This window comes from Sarcophilus harrisii, chromosome 2 (genome assembly GCF_902635505.1).
Source record: "Sarcophilus harrisii chromosome 2, mSarHar1.11, whole genome shotgun sequence".
NCBI classification, from domain to species: domain Eukaryota; kingdom Metazoa; phylum Chordata; class Mammalia; order Dasyuromorphia; family Dasyuridae; genus Sarcophilus; species Sarcophilus harrisii.
The window spans coordinates 293,683,976-293,704,664 of NC_045427.1; the positions used below are offsets into that span (position 1 = coordinate 293,683,976).

Here is a 20,689-nt window from a genome sequence, read left to right on the forward strand (position 1 = left end):
TTCTAATTAAACATTCATCATTTACTGATGGATTAAATTTAGGAAACTGATTCCTAAACTAATCTGAAGAAATGTCTTGGTAACTTAAAGCCATCTTAAAATAAGCAAAATTCTGACTAAGTTTCATTTGGATCTTTGACTATAAACTCTATTGATAGAGAACATGTGCATTGTAATAGTTTGTTGGTGTGTCATTCTATTATTGCTATGACTATTATATAGATAGGATTCAAGTGTCAGAGACAAGATGAATTTTTAGTTCTCTTCCATTTCTAGGACTTAATGACATTAAGTTTAAAATAAGCATTTTGTTGAGAATGAACTTATCTTGCATTTAGTATTGGACATATAATAGTTTACATAGAAAATATTATGAAAGGGAATTCAGAATCTTGCTTTTATACACAAAGCATTATTGTACAATCAAATCTTTTTAAATGAGTTTTTTTCAAAATCTTTCACTGTATTCTCTCAATCACACAACAATAACAAACTGTAACACATGTCTCAAGTCTTATTTCATTCCCTATTACCATTTTATAAGGTTAAATATACTAATCTGACATGGTTCATTTTCTTCTTTCAATGCCTGTAGCCATCACTTGACATTGAGCTCATAATTATCTATAATGTTATTTATTCAGTTTATATAGATGAACTATTCTCAATAAGAATATAAATCCTTTGAAGACAAGGACTATCCTAAACCCTTTGGTATACTCAAAGACTGGGAAATAAACTATAGTAAGTTTTTGTACTTGTCATTGATAGAGTTACAGATAATTTATTCGCTAAGTATTATTGAGCACTGATTATGAGAATAATCATGGAACTGTGGGCAGTATAAACATTTAAGACAATGTTCTCTTAATTGCCAAAACTAATATTTTCCCTCTTAATATTTAACTTGTCTTCACTATTTGTAGAATGTAGTACTCATAAATAATAACTTGCCATTTACATGTGCCAGGCAGTATGTAAACACTTCAATATTATCTTACATGATCTTCAAAACAATTTTAGGAAATAAGTGCTGCTGTTATCCCCATTTGATAGATGAAAAAAACTGAGGCAAGACAATTAAAGGGACATGATCAAAATTACACAACTAATTGTTATCTGACTCCAGAATTAAACTCAGTAATTTCTGACAGGGGAACAGCAATTTATCCATTATGCCACCTAAATGTCTCCTACTGCATTTGACACTGTTGATTTTATTGTTTTCTTCTTCCGTTTAATCCCTCTTCTTTTTATTTGTTTTGTTTTGCTCTTTCCTTCTCTTGATCCCATTATCTCTTAGTTCAATTCCCATGTATCTGCACTTTGGAGCATACATTCAGTATTACGGGGTAAGATGGCAACCGTTGGCGATTCAGTGAAGGAGACCAAGAAGAAATAGTGAGAAGAACATTCTAGAATTCCATCCACATATTTGAAACTGTTTAGAGGCGCAAGGAGAGGCCAGGAAGGAGCCGCAGAAGCTGAAGCCAAGGTCGAGACCACGTGTCCGCCACTATGTTCCTGTTCCCTAGTGAGGAAAGAAAAAAGCCAGGCAGGTCAGGCCGGACTGCCAAAGCTAAAACGGTCAAAGTTGTTGGTGACAAAGTCCCAGTCTTGTATAGGCCAGAGCCCCCGCCCCCTAAATTCCACTTCTCCAAGATCAAGGCCAGTGAAAATGAGGAGACCCATCAGTTCCGAAAGCAGTTTGTGAAGTTGTCGGGAGATAAAATGGAAGTCAGCGCCTTTGAGCTCCTAGAGATCTTGAACAAGGCTGTGAAACGACGCCTTGACTTCAGGTCAATGGAGTTGGGATTGCACAACTGTCGGATGATGGTGGCCTCCATGGACAGCGATGCCACCGGTAAAATTGGCTTTGAAGAGTTTAAGTATCTTTGGAACAACCTAAAGAAATGGCTGGTGATCTTCAAGGATCGTTCCCGAGACCGCACCCAAATCATCCGCGGCCAGGATCTTCCCAAGGCCTTAGGCACCGCGGGCTTCCAGCTCAGGCAAGAGCTATATGATGTGATTATTAATCGATACGCCAATGAAGATGGGAATTTGGAATTTGAAAGCTTTATCAGCTGCCTGTTGCGCCTTGACGCCATGTTCCGAGCTTTCAAGTCTCTGGAAAAAGATGACAGAGAAGAAATCAACGTGTACCTCCACGAGTGGCTGCAACTGACCATGTACACCTAAGTCCGACGTGTCCGTCCAAGTGACTGGTTGTCACCCCCATGCCCAACCAGTAGAGAGATTGCCAGAGAGTTTCCCCCTTAACCTCCTATAGTTCTTGTTGATCCTATTGTCAAAACCCTCTGATACAGTTACACTAAGAAGCCCTTGATCCCACCTCAGCTCCAACCCCATCTTCTCACTTCTGGAAGGTGCCATTCACATGCTTTCCCCGACACTTCCTAGCATCTTGGAAATACTCATTTTGATTTGCTTGTGCTGCCTCCCCAGAACTCCTATAAACATATCATATGCTCTAACATGCCAGCCACATGCTTCCAGGAATCTTGGAAATATGCCGCCCACCAGGATCCCTATAAATATGTCTCATACTATAACATGCTTCAACTTCTTGTCTCATGCTTTTAACAAGTCAGGTAAAGTGCTATATGCTGCTCCCACAGGATCATTCTGTATTTTGTGCCTTCTTCCATTCTCTACATGCTTCAGGTCCCCTTTTTTCTTCTCTCTGGGGGCCCTGGAATCAAGGGACCATGCTTCATTAGATAAATGAGTCCAAAAGAAATGGAAGGAAGGAAGGAAGGAAGGAAGGAAGAAGGAAGGAACAAAGGAAGGAAGTTGAGGAGGGAGAGGAGAGAGGGAGGAAGAACTAAAAATATAAAATGATTTTAAACGTAGTAAAAAAAAAAAAAAAAAGGCAATGTCTATGAAAAATACAAAGAACTCCATTGCATCATTAAAAGTTAATGTTATTATATTTTCATGCCAGAGCTCCCCATCCCCTAAACCCATGAAGAAGTTCTGTTTTTAGGTGGTCATGAATCAATAGGGGGCAATTGGCCTTTGCATTACCTGCTTGCATATTGGTGAAAAATGAGGTGATTAGGGACAATGACAGCCTGAGGTAAAACTTTGAAATGAGCAGTTTCTCTTTCATCATCTATTCTACTTTTCTTTTCAGTGTCTTTCTCCCTCTTATAGGTACACTCCCTCCCTTGGTGCCCAGAATTCCCTTCTTCAATTTTTCTTCATATATCTCCATACCAAATAAAACTTCAGAACCTTTCTTTCAACTTCCTCTCATAAAAAAACTCTGATTCCCTGCCCTGGTACTGTTACCTTAGAAACCTTAAACTAATACCCAATATTATGTTAGTCACTGATGATAGATTAATCTGTTGCCTCCAAACACAATCTATTTTTGTTTTTTACAAAGATTTCTTAACACACAAAATCCTAAGATCCAAAACATCACTGTAGGAATTACAGGTCATTCAAAATGCCAATGGGGGTTATACTTTGGAACAGGTTAAGTTTTCCCTGTTCCTCTGAGAGTATTACTTAGATGATAGATTTCCTGACTATGAGTGAAATTGTTCATAATCTATTAATGACCAGTGCTGACTTGGTAACATCCAACTATAACTATAGAGATTTTACTGACGTTTTTATTAAACAAAATCTATTCTCAGGAAGGTGTTTGTTATTTGTTTAAAATTATTAGATTTTCCTCCTTTTCTACACATTGAAGGATAATCAATTCCTTTTCTAGAAGCTAGTGCCCTGGTTTACTAAGAGACTTCAGATATTTCAAAGGATAAAATTTAGCAAGGTACATCTCTCATTTCCTGATGTTTGGAAAAATACTAAGTAGCTTTCAAAGATATATCTTTTATGAATACATACTTGTAAGCACTGATCACAGAATAGTTCACAAATGTTGACTAAGACAAATAAGAAACTTCCATCATATTGCTATTACTGTTTCTATTATGATTTATGATTTCATCAGTAAAGGGTATGTTTTGTATGGAAATTCTCCCCAATGATGCTTATTAACACCTGTAACTTATCTTGGATCTAGAATCTTAACCTTGTGTCCACTGAACTCCAAGAAATCCATGGATATGTTTCACTAGATCCATGAACTGGGATGAAAGGGGAAAAAATGAGTGTATAAACACACACACACACACACACACACATAATATATGTGTATGTGTCTATACACACAGAATGGTTTGTTTTCACTGTGTTAACTGAAATTTATGAATATGAACAAAAATTATTCCAAGAAGTCCATAGACTTTACTATATAACTCAAAATGTTAAGAATTAGCTATTGCACTAGAAGTTAAATATCTTGATTGGTCACATACCTACCTTAGAGGCAACATTTGAATAAAGGTCTTTCTAATTCCAAGTGAACCTTCAATTCACTATTGTTATATAAGAAGATAATTAATTTACATAATATGTCTAGAAAGGTGGGAAGATACTTTTCTGTATCTTTGTTAAATGAAGTCTTTAGATTTTGATTGACAAAAAAAATGTATCATTATATGGTTTTGAGAAACTGGTTAAGAAAGCATCAGAGAACCAAAGTTTGGCTTTTAGCTCTGCTGTTTACTATTTGCATGACTTTGAAAAAGTCACAGCCTCTTAAAGTCTCTTTGTTTCTATCTATCTGTCATTCTGTCTCTGTTTCCCTCTCTCTCTCTCTCTCTCTCTCTCTGGTTTCAATGTCCTCTTAAGTCTTTTCCAGTTTCAAATATAGGAACCTATGAACCAAATTTTCTAATGGTATGAAAAAAGGAAGGCAAAAAAAGTTTAAAGGGATTGAGCCCAGTATTAGTTGTGAATAAAGCCAAGAGCAGCCATTAGAAAGGGGCCACTCCCCTTTGTGTGTAAGTCATTGATTTAATCAGTTGATTCTTAACTTGATTAACTTAAGTTGATTAAATCTTACACCTGCCCAGTCACTAAAACAGTCTTTACCATAAAATTGGAATTTCTCCAAGGGGAAGAAACATGTACACATATGGAATTATATAAAGTATATTTTTAAATACAAAATTATACTATAATTTTCAGAATGTCCTCAGATTAATAGCTACAAGAAATATTATTTACCAGTAGCTATCTAAACAATCTTCAGAAATACCATTAATTAAATAGAAAATTTTGTATGTGAAGGAAAATAAAATATATAAAAGATTTACAGAGAGCTAACAAGTAGAAATGTTTCCAGAGAAAATAATGTGTAAGTTGGGGATCATAGAAAATGGGTCCAAACATGCTTTAGAAAAATACGCATATAAATTAAAGCTGTAAATGATTAGACTGAATCACCTGTTCATTTATTAATGGAGACATTTGCACTAAATGCTACAGATATCTCCCTTTTTTTTTTTAGTGTATTCATAAGATATTTGGGAGGATGTCTGAGGGAGAAAGCAAGGTTTGATTCATATTTGAGAATTCAGAAAGAACAAAAGGAATTTTTGAATTAAGAACCTTGGTGTACTTTGGTATCTTACCTTTAAAATTATACTTCAGTGTATTAAAGTACAAGAAAGGTGAATAAACTTGAACCCATTTTCCATTAAAAAAAAAAATACAAAGTTAAAAATATTGGAGTTGAGAGCACTTGTAGCTGGGGGAAGTGAAGAAGAGCTCTATTAGGAGTTAATGTATTCAATCAGCTTTAAAAGGATAAATGAATTTTAAGAGGTGTATAAAAGGAGGGAATGCACTCTACTCAGGGGTGGAGGCAGCTTATACAAGGACACAGAAGTGAGAAATGTCCTTTGTGAAGAACAGCAAAAAGGGGAATTTGACTGGACTGCCAAACTCAGGAAGAGGAATAATGTATAGTAAGCTTGGAAAGGTAACTTGGAACCTGATTGTGAAACACTTTAAAAGCCAGATTGCAAAATTGGTATTTATTGGATGTTAGAGGTACGAGGGATTCACTGTAGTTTCCTAAACAGAGAAGTGAAAAGGGCAGACATCTTACTTTAAGAATTTCACTTTCGTAATTGTATGCAGGATTGGAATCAGAAGAAACTTGAGAGAGCAAGAATGGTCAGCTGTGCCACAGCTGCCCTGAAATAGTGGAATGAAAAAAAAAAAAAATCATGGCTATATCAAAAGTTTTTTACATTGATATTCTAAATAAAAATGAATAGTCTGGGAAAGTTAGTGATTTATTTGCAATTGGCTACTCTTTTCCCCCCTGAGGCAATTGTGGTTAAGCTACTTGCCCAAGATCACATAGCCAGGAAGTGTTAAGTGTCTGAGGTCAAATTTGAACTTGGGTCCTCCTGACTTTAGGGCTGGAGCTCTGTCCACCTCGCCACCTAGTCTGTATTAGTTACTTTTGAACATTATATGTTTATTACTTGAGTTTTAGTAGCTTCTGTATTGTATTGAAAAATGGATTGTAGAAGCATGAAGAGAATGAATAAGGGATTTTAAATCTGTTATTGGTAGTCATAATCATTAGGCTGACATTTCTTAGGTCAAGGCCTTTTAATTCAGTGGGAGTCCTTCAGCTTTTAGTGTTGACTTTTAACCTACTACAATTCAGAGATCATCATTGCTTAGATGTGAGGGAAGTAGGATGCTAAAGATAAGGCTTTAACAATGTCATCGACTCTTATTTGATGGATTTTTTTTCCCCTTGAAATATCTTACCCATACAAACTGAATTTTCATCATTTGTGTATGGGCAGAGGGGTGAGTAAATAACCCTCAGTCCACCTACTCCATATTTTCATTTTCAGTTGATAATAGCAATAACAACCTCAGTGTAGAGCATTTTATGGAAATTAATGACTGGCTAGAGTTAATGGACCAAAGTGCAAATCCTCCCAGGTGATCATTAATCTGTAGGAAATGCCCAGCACTGCATTTGTAAACGCTTAAATAAAATAAGCACCCTGGAGAAGGTGAGGAGGAGATCTCTGCCTCAGCTTGTCACCACACCGGACAAACAGCAGTGTCGATTAGTGAATAAATCTCTTGAGAAACAAATCATCTGTGTTGCAATTGTTCTATTTCCTAAACCATTGTGCAGCATTTACAACTTTTTCAAGTGCCAGTGGGAAGCTGTATTTCTTCAAAATTTACCATAAGGAAGATCTTAAAGCTCTATTTTACAAGAGGATAGGAAAAGAACACTCTGCATTGTAAAGAACTAATGAAGAAAATTAGCCTTCAGCAAACCTTTAATTCAAATCCACACCAGGGTTAAAATGTACCTACTATTTCATTACTTAACATTTGTAAAAACCCATGGTCAGAATTTTCATACTCTTTTTAATAAAACTATCATCAACTTTCTTTACCCATATAAACATATAAAGCTTCAAATTTAAATGACCAGAATGTATTGATCTATAAAGAGACAATGTAAAGGAGTAGAGATAGACCATTTGGATTAGAGTGAAAAAAATCTGGATTCAGCTTTAACCTTTCTAATAATTTGTTCTAATAAGACAAACAGCCTGTGCTACGTGCCTCAATTTACTGTTTAGAAATTATCTGTTAAGGCATAAATGAAGAAGTCAGCCTCAAGTTTCTAAACACGAACTCACAGATCTTAAATGTATTTTATTTATATTTATCTGAACTTCTTTATTAACTCTCATCATTATCATCTTCTAGCTAGTTATAGCTCAAGAACAAAATAGTAATTTTTAGAGGAATGCCTCTTCCTTACTCATTTTTTTAATCTATTGTCTGAAACCAGAACATTGTAGAGATAATCCTGGATTTGGAGACGAAGGATCTAGATTTAAATCTTACTTCTGTACTTGCTACTTATATGATGCCAATTTACCCCCCTTAAGCTTCAGTTTTCTCATTTCTAAAATGTAAGGATTATAGCACATAACCTTTAAGGTCTCTTCAAGTTCTCACATGTAATTCTTGTTGCTAGATCACTTTGCCTTTCTACACTGTGTTCCAGCCAGATTGTCTGTCTTGTTTTTTGCACATGACCCTACATTGAATATCTCTCTATACTGAATCTTCTTATGCTTGGAATGTTCTCTTCGCATCTTGCCTTTCAGATTTTTTTTCTCAAAACTCAGCTACAACATCAGTTTCAATAAGTCTTTTATAATTCTGTCTGGTAATAGCATCTTCCACCCCATTAATAATTACCAATGTGTATATATTTATTTATATTTTGTGTAATAGGGGATTAGGCAATGAGAACCAAGCCCCTGTATGGATAAATATTAAATTTGATCTGATACAGTCTTTCATGTAGTATTTCGTGATTGTTTCAAGACCATTTAACACATGGTAAAGAGAAGTTTTTCATGGAGCTTTTCTGCCAGAACTGAACAAAACATCCCCAATGATTCAGTCTTGTTCTTTTTCCTGCTTGACTGCTTTAAAGAGAAGAGGCAAGGGCTATTGTAAGCTTGTGGAAAGGAAAAGAGACTTAGCTCCTGTGACCTTTCTCCCTTTGATAACAAACATACAACTATCAGCATATGGCCCTGGTTTTGCTTCTGTCCCTGTATGTCTATTCTTTTTCAACTTAGATGAAGGAGTATTGGTGATGGAATGGACTAGGCTGTATCTCTATCAGCTTCTAAAGGTCAGAAGAGCAAGATGACTAATGTACAGGACAGGCAGACATGTAATAATTTGCCAGCAGTCAAGCTTCGTAAAGTGAAGCAAGCACTCAGGGAGCTGTTTGACCCAGAACAGCAGTGTATTGAACATACAAGAGAGAACAACTTGTCCCTCAGTTGTGCTGCATTAGGAAATGAATTTAGTAAGATAAATACTTTTTTAGAAACCGTTTTAAGTTGGAATCCTCTTTTCCTAGGGACTAAGGTGATAAGAGATGGGGTGGGGGTGGCGCTGAGAGTAGTAGTTGAAATACTTCTTGTTATTATTTTCAATAAGTATTCCTTTGTAAAACCTAATTGATGTTAATGGGTTAATAATACTGAGTTACTATGCTCAAAAAGTTATCAAACTATGCTTACACATTGACCCAGCAGTGTTCTACTAGGCTTGTATCTCAAAGAGATATTAAAGATATTAAAGGAAGGAAAGGGACCCACATGTGCAGAAATGTTTGTGGAAGCCCTTTTTATAGTGTCAAGAAACTGGAAACTGAGTGGATGCCCATCCATTGGAGAATAGCTGAATAAGTTATGTAGATGGATGTTATGGGATGTTATTGTCATATAAGAAATGATCAGCAGGATGATTTTAGAGAAGCCTGGAGAGACTTACATGAACTGATGCTTAGTGAAATGAGCAGAACCAGGACGTCATTATACATGGCAACAAAAGACTATATGATGATCAATTCTGATGGACATGGCTCTTTTCAACATTGAGATGATTCAGGACAGTTCCAACAATCTTATGATGAAGAGAGCCATCTACACCAGAGAGAGGACTGTAGGGACCACAACACAGCATTTTCACTCTTTCTGTTGTTTGCTTGCATTTTGTTTTCTTTTTCAGTTTATTTTTTCCTTCTTGATCCAATTTTTCTTGTGCAGCAAGATAACTATAAATATGTATGCATATATTGGATTTAACATATATTTTCACATATTTAATATGTATTGGATTACCTGCCATCTAGAGGAGGGGGTGGGGGGAAGGAGAGAAAAATTTGGAACCCAAGGTTTTGCAAGGGTGAATATTGAAAAATTATCCATGCCTATGTTTTATAAATAAAAAGCTTTAATAATAATAATAATGATACTGAGTTACCAATCATGGTGCTTGATACTGAGGAATACATACTGGAACTGGGGGTCAAGCCAATAGAATGAGGAATATACCCTTCAATCTCTCAATGATTGTTGCTTGTTCTTAGTTTTTGAAGAGGACCAATGACATAACAGAACTTTGATGTCTTGTGCATTAACTGATGATGACCTACAGTGCAATGGATGACCTTGGCATACAGGGGTCCTCAAACTTTTTAAATGGGGGGGCCAGTTCACTGTCCCTCAGACTGTTGGAGGATCGGACTATAGTAAAGACAAAAACTTTGTTTTGTGGGCCTTTAAATAAAGAAACTTCATAGCCCTGGGTGAGGGAGATAAACATCCTCAGCTGCTGCATCTGGCCGGCTGGCTAGTTTGAGGACCCCCGACATCAATTCTGACCAGACTCTAAGTTTCCTGCAGTGCCTGCAGCTTGAGGCCCATCAATGATCCTCAGCCTGCTTAAGTCCATTTGCTAATGTTGAGCTTTTATGTATTAGTAAATACCTCTGAAAGAAGTCAGGCTCAGACAGTTTCCAACCCAAGCAAAGTCATTTTAATGAAATTTTGGTACTCAGTGGGTGGGCCAAGCTCACTAAAGGAGTCAGCAACCCAACAAAGCAAAACAAGAATTTCTATAACATAAATGGTGCTGCTTACATCACAAGATATGTAAATTTTGAGGTTAAAGAAGTTTTCAAAATGGGGAGGTTTTAAAGCCTTGGTTGAAGCAGTGCTTATGGTTTCCCAGAATGCACACAGAAAAGCCCACCTAGGAGGGTATTAATGAATGGTAATGATATTATAACTAGCATAAGTTCATGCAAGGACAGCTAAGAAGGGGAATTGCGCAGGTGCCCAGTCAGGGGAAAGTTTATTGAGGTTTGCAGTCCAATGTCCTGTTCTGCATCCTATTGGTGCTACTTATTGGCTGACTTCTGTGTTATGTTTTGTGGTAACCATCATCTGTTAAAGTGGTGATGTGGTTATAGAATATGTGGCCTGCTTATTGTTCTGGTGAGACCCATGATTAATGATTTCTGTGGGGCTCAGTTCGGGGGCAGGTTTAGGCTGAAGTGCTGGCAGCAGCAATCAGTATCCAATCACTAAGATTGTTTTTTCCCAGGACTTAGCTGCTATGCACACCACAGCTTCTTGGAGCCATAGATGAGAATTTGACACCAAAGGTAGATGAGCAGCTCCAATAAGGGTTTGGCAAGCCCTCACACCGGCAGGACTAGCCCACCCTGAATACTTCATATACCTCAGTATAACCTCAATAGCACCTCCAGATCAGAGCAAGACATAAAACCTTGCTATGGGAAATTAACTTGCTAGTGAATATGGATAGGGAAACTTAAATCCAAAGCCTCACTATATTTGTTAATACTTATATCCTTATACCTTTACTGTTGGACTATAAGCACTCTGAAGTCGGTGATTCCTCTTTTTTTTTTCTTTTTACCCCTTAACATCTAGCACTTTATCTAGTTTTATCTGGCATCTATCTTTAACATGGTAGTTATTGTAGGTATTTAATAAACAATTGTTGATTGAATGAATGATACTAATTATATAATCTTAAAACATGTTTGAGTATATAAAATAATAATAAAAATAATTGGAGACAGTTCTTTTGTTTTCCTGTGGGGCAGTGGCAGAGAGGGAGTGAATGTTATGAGAAAAATGCTTTTATTCAAATAATATTTCATTTCATTTTATAGCAGAATTTCAGCACAGTAGCTGACAAATACTAGATATTCTCTCTCTCTCTCTCTCTCTCTTTCTTTCTCTCTCTCTCTCTCTCTCTCTCTCTCTCTCTCTTTTTTCCTGAGGCAATTGGGATTAAATGACTTGTCTAGGGTCACACAGCTAAGAAGTATTAAATGTGTGAGATCACATTTGAACTCAGATCCTCCTGACTTCAGGGCTGGTGCTCTATCAACTGCACCACCTACCTGTCCCAAATATTAGATTCTTAATAAGTGTTGGTTACATTATTTCTTGAACATTTCTTAGTTTCTAAGAACACATATCCCACTATTTAGCTTTAGAAGGACTTTGGTGTTCAAATCTGCATTAAAATCATAAAATATTAAAGCAAAAAAAGAACTATGGAGGTTCAACCACCTTTTTATACTGACAACCTTCTCAGTGAAATCTAAAGCCTAGAGAAGCTATAGGTACCAAGTCAACACAGCTAGGGTCAAAATAGTGTTTTTGAAACTACATTCTCCTGATTCTAAATCCACTTTTTTTTTTTTTTTTTTTTTCAGTATACCATACTCCCTCTCTAAATACAAATCACTTTGCTTGCCTCCACCGAACAATTTATTCATCTGGACAATTTGTTTAGGTACAATTGTTAAACTCTCATATGTGAATAGTTAGAAGACAGCTGAGACTCAACCCAGATGACTTAGGAAATAAAATATGAATGTTAAACTTGTACCAAAGATATGCAATTTTGTTACTATTGTTCATAGTAGGTATTCTATCACTTCTAACCTTTCCTATTCTTCTATTTCTCTTTTTATATTTTCTTTGTATTTTTATTTTCTCATTCTTTTTATTCTCCTACTTCCCTTTCTTTACCTCTTATTTTCTTCTCTCTGATACTGACATTCAGTAGCATGTGCCATTTTTGATTAGTACCAGGACAAAGGACTCCAATTGATGCAAAGTGTTACAATTTTTATTTTGATGTAAAATTTTTCATCCTTTTCTAATTATTATTACTATTATTTACCTTTTGTATTGAAGATATAAATGTGCTATATAAATTGATATATCTTTGTTCTTTAAAATATTCTCAAATTCCAGTGCTTCTTGTGTTAACCTTGCTGTTGGCATTCTGCAGTAAAGAATCTGTTAAAACCCCCATGGAAATGAAGATGTAAGTTACCAAGCCAACAGTCACAATCACTGGAAGGAGTCTGAAACCTACAAGCCTGCTTTTCACTACACCCATTCTTTTAGTTGACTTTTCCCATCAGTTATTATGATAACCTTCCCATTCTTTTCAATGAGGAGATAATTAAGTGTTAACCCAGGTGCCTGAAGTTTTAAAAAAAAAAAAATCCCATAACTGCTGGGCTGGGATTTTGATATAAAATGTGTGGGAGACCATGGAACTATTGTTCTTATCATTTCAGGATTTGGCACTTTGTAAATCCTTCTAAGCACACATTTAAAAGGTCATCTGAACTCAAAACAACTAGCAAATGCCAATCTATGAATGTGTGTTTCCTTTTTCTTTTTTAAAGTTGTAATTATATTCCTGAGAGAGAACTGTCTTGCCCATAAGCTATAGCAGTTTCAAGATGTAAGTCAAGTGAGGTAATAAAATATTAACAAAGTTCAAAATATGCCTATCAAATAAGGTATTGAGTACATGCTCAGTAAGTTATCTTCTTTGAGTGGATATTCAACCACGTTTTCCATGAAAAGATAAATATAGAAAAGTCACAATTGTTACAGAAAATATCAATGTATGTACCAAAAATATACAAAACCATGAACGAATATATAAAAATATAATTTTGAAAATAAAAATCACACAAAAACAGATTGACATTGGAGAACACTCCCCACCCCAAGATTTATAGGGGATGGGGAATTGTTATGTAGCATGATTGCAACTCCTGTTTTTTCAGATTCATTTGTCACATAATATATATTTTTCTTAACTCTCCCCTTCAACTTTTTGTTCATTAGCTTTTTTGGAGAAAAAAATCATTTTCTGTTCCTAAAAAAGCATTTCTTTCCCTCTTTCTCTTCATTATTTATTTTCCCTCTCCATCTATATTAGACTTCTGTTCTTTGGTTCATTGTTTACATGCTTTCAGCCTGGATATTTGTTATAAGACTAAAACTTTTAAGCCATCTAGTTTGAGATTCCTCTTCTAAATAATCAATATATTATTGCCTTAAAAATTTTATAACTTGACCCTTTTTTTTCCTGTTATTTCTCGTCCCTAAAAGTAAGAGAAAATTTATTGCCCTTTGCTTAAAAAAAGAAGTTTCCCAAATTCCTAACTAAATACACTATTGGCCCTTACCCTGTTCATGATATATATATATATATATATATATATATATATATATATATATATATATATATATTTGCTCTTTTGCAATGAAATCTCTTCTCTATTTGCATTGTTTCCTGCAGTCTGAAGGTGTAGGCAATTTTCTTGCATTTCTTGAATTATGTTTTTGAGACTAGTCAAGTTGTTCTAGTAAATTTATATAATCTTTATGAGAGTGACTCCATATGCTAAAAGATCCTATATCACACATGAAGCATGAGGATGGTGCTGTAGGACTTGAAGGGAGACAGAATAGGCATTTCTAGCTTCTTCTCCCTGCCACTCCAGCCAAGAGAGATTTTAATTTCCACCAGAGAGGGAGACAAGAAAGAGGGGGCCAGAGGTTGCCATTGTTCTTTTCAGAGAGAAAGGCTACCAGGCTAGAATTATATCTACTCACTTAAATATTGTAAGTTTAGGATATGTGGTTTTCAGGTTCAAGCTAACTTCTGATTACTATTTTATTGTTGAGGTGAAGTAGGATCCCAACCTCTATATCTAAGCCTTGACAGCTTTCCCACTGAATATCAGTTCCAAAATGAATCTACACATAGCAATTAACCAAGAAATCTATTTATCACAAACAGAAATAAGAGAAGGCATACGTGGGTATACAAGACAATATGAATTGAAGAAGCCTTCCCATAAAAGAGAGAAACTTATGGATCTCACACGTGGGAAGTTTCTCATTCAGTCTTCTTTGTATTAAGCTGGACATAGGGACATAATAAAAACTACCAATTCTCTTGTCTTCCAAGAGTTTTTTTTTTTTTTTTTTAAACACAACCACCCATTCACCTACCATACCCACATCCCAATCCAGAAGTGTCCAAATTACAATAAAATCTTGTGATTGGAAGTTCTCAAAAGCACTTGAAGAAATTTGCACTCTCATTTTCCCCCACTTTGTCCTACTCCACAGGTAGGGCAGGCATTCATTTCCAACAATGAAGAGAGAGTGCTGTACTAATAGCTTTTGGAAGTGGAGTTTTACTTGTTATTTCATAGTATCCAATCTTTGGGAACAATGTTTTGCATGTATAGTGATGATGTTTTCTTTCACTGTTATTACTTTTTGCTTCCCTCCTTCCAGATTGTCTTTCACTTTTGTCTATTTCCATTCCTAATCAGTTAGCCTTTCTTTTGTTTCTTTTGTAAGAATTTCCACTGCAAATTTCATTATTTCTACTTTTTCCTATTCTGCCAGTTATTTCTGTTGTCTAGATCATAAATTTTACTTTCAGTTTTCATTTCCCTTTTAAATCATTCAGGGATATCCTTTTGTGGTTCCATACTCTCATCAGAATACACAGCATTCTCTCCCTCAATCTTTAAATGTTGATTCATTTTCTTTTGTCAACATGTGTGGACTCACTTAGATAATCTGGAGGCCATATTCTGTTTTTTTTAATTAACATCTTCTTTGTTGCTCAAAAGCTTAGCTGAATTTCTTTTCCCTAAAATAAATTCATTACCCACTCCCCCTATATATTATGCAATTATGTGATTATCCATAATATCTGTCTCTGTCTCTCTGTCTCTGTCTCTCTTTCTCTCTGTCTCTCTGTCTCTCTGTCTTTCTGTCTCTCTCTCTCTCTCTCTCTCTCTCTCTCTTTCTCTCTTCACTGGGGGCTAGGCCTTAAACCTGCTGTTCTGGGCAAATAATGTTTCATCATTTTTCACCTTTCATCTTTGCCTGAAGTAAATTTGGGGAACAGACCCAATCCACATTTAGTGGAGTGCCACTGAAGTTATGCTATTTTAGCAATTCTATTAGCTCAATTCTATTGAAGCACTGAGCACTGTCAATCTATTATCTCACTTAGGAAATGCTTCTGTCTTTTGGTTTTCCATGACACTGGGAGAAGGATAGGAGGCAAAATAAACTTAGCTTGAGCAGTATTAATATGTGGTAGCTATTGAGGGAGAGAATACTGAGTGAATGACAGTGATTAGAGATTATAAACTTTCTCTGTTGTTAGTTCATAGGATCATTATTTCATTAGGGTTTTTGGAGTCTAAATCATGGAAGCAACTGTAGTGCTTTGTCTTGTACACAATTTCTATTTTGGAGAGAGATTCCAGAGGTGGTGATAAGGATTGAAAAGAAAAAAGAAAAAAATCTAGTCTTCCATCTTATTGATGACATCACCTGCATGGCAATTGTAATTCTTAATAAAAAATAACTACAGGGCAAAATATAGGCAGGCAAAAATATATTATATTTATTTTTTCTTTAATAAAATCTCACTGTTAAATCCTGATTTGCTTCAGTATGGCTAAAATAAGATCCTGGAAAAGATGTTAGTATCACTATCATATTCTCTATAGAAAACAACAACAACAACAACAACAATTAAAAAAAAAACAAAACATGAATAACTTGAAATAAACTTAATTTTTTTCCAGTTGTTTGATTTTAACCTTATACAGTTTGTAATGCATCATGTTTGGGCAGAATAAATTTAAGATGGGTAGGTGAGAAGTATTTGGCTATTTGCATCTATATATCTCTCTGCTCATAGATGAGATTTTTCTCATTAGCACTAATCACTCACAAACTATACTAATCCTGGAATTTGAGGTTTTTGAGTACCAGTCTTTCATTCTGATTGCTGTGCATTATTGAGCTTGGTACAATGCCCAAAATATGCCATTGAGTTCCATCAAACACATTAAATGAGAAATTAATTTCCCATAAAATATTGTATGGTTATCTATATTGAATCTTAAAAAAGAACTCACTTTAACTTCCAGAGAAATTATCTGCAGAAATCCAAACAAGCTCCGACATGTTCAAGAAACTGAATAGCTGCTGGGCAGGCAGATGGGAAACTTGAACTACATTCAAGAGTACTGTGAATAATAGTTTAGTAGGCTGTTAAATGTGTATGAATTGTAAAAGTTGCCTGCAAGAAATGTTAAAAGATAAGGAATATATTACTTACTATTCAACAGCATAAATGAGATAGAAAAATAAATGGCCTAACATTTAATCGTTTTATATCCATTAAGAATTAAAGATTCTGACAGCATGTACATCACTTCAGAGTTCATGCCCCAAATTTATTGTGTGGGAAAGCATATTAATTCATCTGAATCATGACTATGAGTATTCTAATATCGTCTTTCAAGGAACCAGACAAGACTTAACATGACATAAGAAGTGTAGGCATAGTTGCATGGAGTCACAAGCTAAACAAACAGATGAGAAAACTACCTAGAAATGATTAAGAAATTCAGTAGTCAATTCATTCTGCTAATTACCTGCCAAAAGTTTTAGGGGAATTTTTTATGGATTTGATAAATGTTAATTACATGTAATCAGAATTAGTTATATATGAAGGTAGTTAAAGAATGGGATGGAGTTACTGAGGAAGAATAATAATGAAAGACATGTATACTCTTGTCAATTGCTTTGCATTAAGGAAGTGACAATCTACTCTTTACTAAAAGGAAATAGCAAAACTTTTGTTTTGTTTTGTTTTATTTTATTTTTCTCTATCTATGTATGCTTTTCCATATTTCTGGAGCTTAAATCCCATAAACTCAAAATACTATTGTTCTGTATTAATTAAATTAGGCTCCTTAATTTTAGACATTCATTTTTAGAATTTATATAATTTATTAAAGCAATACTCCCAAATCTTAAGTGTTGATATGGATTCTTCATTTCTACCTAAACATCTTCTTTCTACCAGAGTATTCAAGTATAAGGTTAAAATATTGATTCCATATTGAAATTTTTGGCAATACCTCTATCCTATATACATTTTTAATCATAAAATCATATGTGAATGCTTCAAAGAGCTATGATTAGCTCAAAGTGAATATCACTTCTTGATGTAGATATTCCATAACCTACCATGTAGAAAATTTTCATATGTTTTTTTGAAGTAAAAAACAACAAAAGAAAAGAAACAAACAAAAAACAAAAAAACTCAATTACCTGATGGACATAATGTTCCCTTAGAGATGAACTCATTAATCTAGTGTGGGCCTCAAACAAAAAATATAGTGTTTTCCTCTCTTTGAAAAAAAAAAATGAGAACCCAGTCTCATTGCTATATGATGGTGGTGAGGCATTGAAGACAAAATTTAGAGGTAATTTAATTACCAAGGATAATGGGGAATGATCAGAGGAGTGTCATCCCGGTGACATACTTTTCCAATTGTTTAGACTAATATGGACTGGGCTGCTGAATCTCAATTCATATTAATGACAGTTTCTCTTTGTCAGAGAGTTTGATGCTGATTCATCAAGCACATTTAAGGTATAAAAGATATCCAGAAGTCCTCAGTATTTGGGGAAAAAACTCTCTCTCTCACACACACACACACACACACACACTTTCCTAATTGCCATCTAAGAGGTTTAGGACATCAAAAAACAAGCACAATCCAAATTGATGGGTAGGGAGATAGATCCTGGTTTACCAAGAAGCTATAGTCATACTTCATTTTGTATTCATTATATTATAGCAGATTATATATAGTTAATTAGTAACAATTTCAGAGTGAAATCCCAAGTTTCCTGAGTCAAACACTCAGAGTTTAGTTCCCTAATCCAAAAGACCAACAATTAGAAAGAAATTCCATCCTTTATAATTAGGTCTCTTTAATTATTTTAAATGTTGTATGGATTTATTCTCAGATAAATTCCATATATATTTTTAAAATCAAGCATTCAATTTTAAATCAAGCACCTACTATATTCATCTGCCATGTTTAGCTTTGGGGGACACAAGAAGGTCAAAAACAGTTCTTTGTTCTCTAGGAGCACAAAATTCATCTGTTTAAGACCATTGCATTATATTTTTCTCTCCACAATTCCTTACAATCTTGTCTTACAAAATTTTCTACATTACTAAATCTTAACATTATATTGTTCTACTATACCTGGTTTATGAAAGTATAGAGGAAAGCATATAATTCAGTTGTCTTGGTTAGGAGAAATATGCCATCTAATCTCAAATAGGTCCTCACTCCCTCAGGACAACCCTTTCATTCTTTTCTAATTGATAGTTCTTTACATTCTCCATTGTGATTATTTCTACCCTGGCTTTATTTTTCAAGCCTCTTACAAATACTCCTGAGATCATTCTCAGTGCTCTCTCCTTCATCTTTCCTATTTTACATCTCAAAACCAGGAATTTTCAGTTTCTGAGGCTTTCTCCAGAAAACTTCATTTTTGGATCTTCTGGTCTGCCTGGTTTTAACTTTTTTAAGAACAAGATGCTCCTCCCAGGATAAATTTATCAATTCTAATCTCATCATTATTCAAATCTTGGTTAAAACTTCTTCCTTCAACCTGCTCCCCACATTGATTAGAGGATTAGAGGGCAGAATATCAAATCTTTCCCTATATCTTCCTTTATAGAGGACAGAAACTGGACCCTCAGCCCACTCCCAATTCTTATCTATTATTCTACCTGGTTTCAATTCCAAGGAACTAGATATACTCTGATGTGATGGATCTGTAGTAAAGAGAAACTGAGGCACAAAAGTCTGAGTGCATTTTATTAGTAAGACTAGCAATTAAAAAATAAATTGAGATGCAATTTCCTGGGAATCAAGGATATCTCTAACAGCCAAAGCAGTCTTTTTTTTTTTTTTAAATTTAATACAGTGAAAAGATAGATTATATAAAGTGCCAAAAATATTTTCATGTTGAAAAAGTACCTGGTCTAAAACAGAGGTAAATGTCAGATTAATATTTGTTCTTACTCAGAGGAGGGGATCTCCAAGACCCATGGTAATGGGGAAAACACAGAGCTAAACAACATACTCTGAAAAGTCCCTTGTCAGGGGAACTCCCAATACAGAGTGGTCTAGTGGTAGGAAAACATCTCATGATTAGATGGATTTATCTCCACCCCAACCCTCACCATCTACCAACATTGCTCCTTCTTTCATAAAACAGATTGAGAAACTGCGATGGCCCAGAGAAAAAAGGAAATTAAACTCTTACAACTTCTACTATTAAGGCCCATACAATTAAATCCCATTCTAATTCATAAGTACTGATTCCAGTGACTTACTAAAATTTTTAATTATTAATTAATAATCTAAATTTTACATTCTCTCCTCTTTACCCCTGATACCTGCCTAATTCCTGTGTTTTCTCCTCCCCCACCCCCATTATATTGTAAGTGCCTAGAGAGCATGAACTAAGCTTTTTTTTTTGTATCCCCAATATTTAGTACAATACTGACACATTAACAGTCATAACTACAACTATTTAAAATTGCAACGTATTTCTTTGAGCTCCCAGTCTCTGGAAATCTTGAATTAGAAGCTAGGGATATTTTAGAAACATTTCTATTCCAGGACAAGTTATACTAGATGAATTCAAAGGTCTTTTTCAAATTTGAGGATTTTATGATCACAATGGATCCCCTGAGTTTTCACTGAGATTGAATATTCAGTTTTCATTCTATTTGTTTCAACGGATGCAATGAATTTTAAAAGACTAGAAATTTTCAAAAATAATTAGCAAGCAGTTATATTTATATATGGTATAATTTAAGAACATTTTGAAGTATCAAGCTGTGCCAATTGACAATACATATTTTAATTGATAAGGGAAAGAAAATTAATATGAGGAAAATTTTTATTTCAAAGTAAATTTATAATAACAATTTTGCATCAATGAAAAGCTGTTTCTTCTATTATTAATAAATGCTAGCTGATTGATTAATTACATGGAAAGAAATAGTCTAGAATTATTGTATAGGAAATCCAGGAAGAAATTCAATAATCATAAACTAGTGAATCTAACTTTGGAGGGAATAAGAGCAGATATATTTTGAAGAACTTTAAATTATAAATTTCAGGGTGAGCTCTGTTTTAATTCTATCT

General features: G+C 34.7%; 1 pseudogene; it reads left to right on the top strand.

The window, feature by feature from the left end:
- Nucleotides 1-1,391: 1,391 nt before the first annotated feature.
- On the top strand, nt 1,392-3,670 carry LOC100915721 (annotated as a pseudogene).
- Nucleotides 3,671-20,689: the final 17,019 nt, after the last annotated feature.